We start from the raw sequence: 4049 nt of genomic DNA on the forward strand, positions 1-4049 counted from the left end.
ATTAGACAGTCAGACAGACAGTCAGACAGACAGACAGACAGGCAGGCTGACAGACATCTCACTTCTGGCAGTCACCACTAGGGGGCAGACCAGAGGGTTCCTACTCATAGGTAGGGCCACAACACACACAGACTTGGGGCTCTTAGATGGGAATGAACAGGCAGCACCAACATGCATGCTGCAGGATGATGAGGACTGGACCAGCAGAGAGGAGCTACTGCTGAGGAGAACAGGGACAGGACAGACGCCCACACCTCCATAGACTCAGACTGGATTACACTTCAACCTCATACTGTGCATACCCCCTCACATCTCCCTCTCCCCCTCCCTCCTCTCCCCCTCTCTCCCCCTCTCTCTCTGTCTCCCCTGTCCTTCCCACCAGCTGACTATGAGCTATGAAGTGGGGGGCCCCGGTCATGCCTGACCGTACAGCGTTCCAGTAAGCTCTCTCACACACACACGCACACACACACACACATACCATTCCAGTGGCTGAAGGTGATTTAGGAGTGGCTCGGGCTTAGACGTGGAGGTGTGTGCGTGTGTGTGTGTGTGTGTGTGTGGTAATGGAAGTCATCTCCCCAGTGAGTAATCCCAAAACCAGGTTTTTCCAACCGAAGCAGGGCCGTTTTCTCCATCAGGGCCCCCAATCAGTAAATCACACAGGATGTGTGTGCGCGCGTGTGTGTGTGAGGGTAGCCTGAAGAGCAGTGCGGTCACACACACAAGACCCCAGTGAAACCCTGTATGTTTGAAGGCTCTGGAACTGTGGCTGCACGGCTCAAGTCTCTGATACACACCGTTCACTTCGATGCGTTACTCCCTCAGCCACACACACACACACACACAAAGACACACACAGCCCTCCACTGTATTTCTGAGTAGGCTTTGTAAGATCTAGAGAGGTTAGCCCCCTGGGTACCCCTTATCAGACAACATGGTAGTGTGCCAGGTTAAGGGGTGTATACACACACCATCAAGCTCATTAACAAACCGGCACACACAGTCCAATTTCAATACAGATATATATTTAATCCGTGACATACAACACAGTTTTCTGGTCACGCTCCCTTCTTATATGCAAACACTCCATCAACGAATCGCCCAATGAGACACAGCCTGTCTTGTTGCTGCAGGAAGTCCCTACATGGCTCAGGGGTGGATCCAACGAGCTCCCAGATATCTTCCCTCAATCACCACGGCCCTCACCTCTCCCCGTCTGTCACAGTAGTTACAGTAAACTGATGTAGGGGTGAGGTTATGGTTACGGTTGGGGTCGGGGTCATGTTGGGGTCAACGTTAGTTCGTTTCCTAACAACAACGCCTCCGAAGGAGTCAATCGTTCACTAAATGATTGGTAAATATCGGTAATCTACAGTCAGGTGTGTGTGTGTGCAAGTAGTGCTTTATGGGTTGTCTGACAAGTGGGTGATGGAGTAGGCAGAATAGAGAGCAGGCACGTAAATACGTGTGTGTGTGTGTGTGTGTGTGTGTGTGAGGCAGGAAATTCTTCTGACAGGTTCTTCTGGGTGGTGCCTTGGGGTACACTTATGAGTGACGCCAACAATGATGTCATGGAAGCACAACCTCAACTTGACCTCCACTTACTGTGTGCGTGACTGTGTGTCTGCGTGTGTGTGTGTGTGTGTGTGTGTGCGTGTGTTTGTGACCGTGTCTGTGTGTGTGTCTTTGTGGTTGTGTGTCCGCTTGTGTGTCAGTCTAATACAAACTAGTGTCTGGTAACAACCTGTCACTGTGACTATGTGTTTCTCTGTCTGTCTCTGTTGCTGGGATGGAGGAAGACAAGATGCCACAGAATGACAGAGAGAGACAGAAAGAAACAGAAAGAAAAGAGAGGGAGAGAGGGAGACAGGGAGAGAGGGAAAGAGGGAGAGAGAGGGAGAGAGTGGAGAGAGGGAGAGAGAGGGAGAGAGTGGAGGGAGGGAGGGAGAGAGAAAGAGGGAGACTGGACAGACAGAGGGAGAGACAGAGGGAGAGAGGGAGCAGGACACAAAGACAGAGAGACTCCCCTTCGTCTCGTCCTCCTCCCCCATCTCCCTCTCCCTCCACCTCCACGCATCCTCACCTCCTCTCCCCCATCTGACCTCACTTCCTGGGCCTGTCTGGCAGTCTGTGTTTGATTACTCGGGCAGGCAGTCCGCGAGGGAGAGAGGAGGATGAGCCAAAATGGATGAGGGCAGGAGCGTGAAAGACACAGCCAGGTGAGGAGAAGCAAGATGGAGGGAGGGATTCGAGAAGAAAAAATTAAGGAAAGTGAGGACATAGTTAAGGGGGCGCAGAGGGAGGGATAAAAGAAGGATTGTGTGGAGGAGGAGAGGAGAGGTGGAGGCAGCTGAGAATGGCTAGAGCAGAGAAGGGTATAGGTAGAGAAGAGAGGAGATTACACTATATTCCAGGGTAGGGACGGCAAGCTCGACTGGAGCTACGGCCAGTAGGACAAACACACACACACACATCGGCACACATCCAGTCACACCAGAGAACCAGAGAAGAGTGACTGTGAGGCATCTTATACAAACATTTCCACAATAAGGAAATGTGTGGAGACACAGATAGGAGCAAGGTGTATTCTGCAGTACTCTGTTGACACACACACACAAACACATGCAACATTCTAACACACACCAGCTTTTTGTAAAGCTCTCTCTTGGAAGTCGCTTTGGATAAAATTGGCGAAATGAATAAATGTAAATGTAGGATTGAGGGGCAGGTATTCTTCCAGCTTGATAATGACGTGTGTCTGTCTGAGTGGAGACGCAAAAAGATTTCCAGAGCCTGGGGGGATAGGAGATCCCTCCTGCACACACTGGTAACGCATTACAGTAAGACCAGGTGTGGTATGACTGCCTCTGATCACTCACCCTGGAGCTACAGTATGTGTGAGTGTGTGTATGCGTGTGTGTGTGAGTGTTGGTGTGGGTATGTGTGTGTGGGTGTCGGTGTGAGTGTGTGTGTGTGTGGCCCACAACAGAGAAGAGGGGTTCCCTGTCTTGAAGCCTTTAATCAACAAAGAACTGGAGAGAGAGAAAGAAAGACAAAGAGAGAGAAAGAGAGAGAGTGGGCTCCGATGCATTTTCATCTCCACATAGTGAGCATTCCATCTGCTCAACAGCTGGGTTCCCACACACACACACACACACACACACACTTTTGCTTGGCATAGTTGTTCAGACCTGCCTGAGACTGTGGTTGTCATGGTGACAGTTTGGTTCTCCTGGCCTTGAGACCTGCGAGTTTGGGGACTAGTGGAAGATTAGAGAGGGCTAAGAGGGAAAGAGTGAGTGTGTGTGTGTATGCTGGGTGGAAAGAACAGAATGTTTTTATGACCGTGACCCCAGCTGACCCTGTTCAGCCCAGTAACACCCTAAAGAAGTACACACCAGTACAGACCAATACACACCAGTATAATACATGTGAATGCATGTTCTACTGAATTTCAGACTGAAGCTACAAACTACTGCGTTTCCCAGGACTGGACTTCCCCTCTCTCAGAATATCAAGCCGCCCCCAGACCCCCCCCCACCCCCCCCACCCCTCCCTGACCCCTCATTAGCTCCTACCTCCCTCTCTCTTTTTTTAATGTCGCTTTTCTCTCTCTCTCTCTCTCTCTCTCTCTCTCTCTCTCTCTCTCTCTCTCTCTCTCTCTCTCTCTCTCTCTCTCTCTCTCTCTCTCTCTCTCTCAACAGTCAAGCATTCATGGCCATGTTTGGTCTTTGGAAAAGGGGAGGGGTCGATTATCACCATGGCGACAAGAGCCAAAACAAGAGAGGGTGGAAGTGTGTTCACACCAGCCAGCAGTTACCATGGCGACAGGTTTGGGGTTTTAAAAGGGCTGAGTCACAATGAGGTCGGGGGTCATTGGAGCTTGCGAGGAGGGCGACATCATCACGACACGGCTGAGGCTTTTAAAAGGCCTTGGTTTCGCTCTGTCACCGTTCTAAAAATGTCCCTGTTGCTGCATAGGTTCTGCAGACTCCCACACCTCCAGTGTAAGGCTGAAAGCCGGGAGCCAAGATGGAGGACACGGC

Source organism: Hypomesus transpacificus, chromosome 3 (assembly GCF_021917145.1).
Source record: "Hypomesus transpacificus isolate Combined female chromosome 3, fHypTra1, whole genome shotgun sequence".
Classification (NCBI taxonomy): Eukaryota; Metazoa; Chordata; class Actinopteri; order Osmeriformes; family Osmeridae; genus Hypomesus; species Hypomesus transpacificus.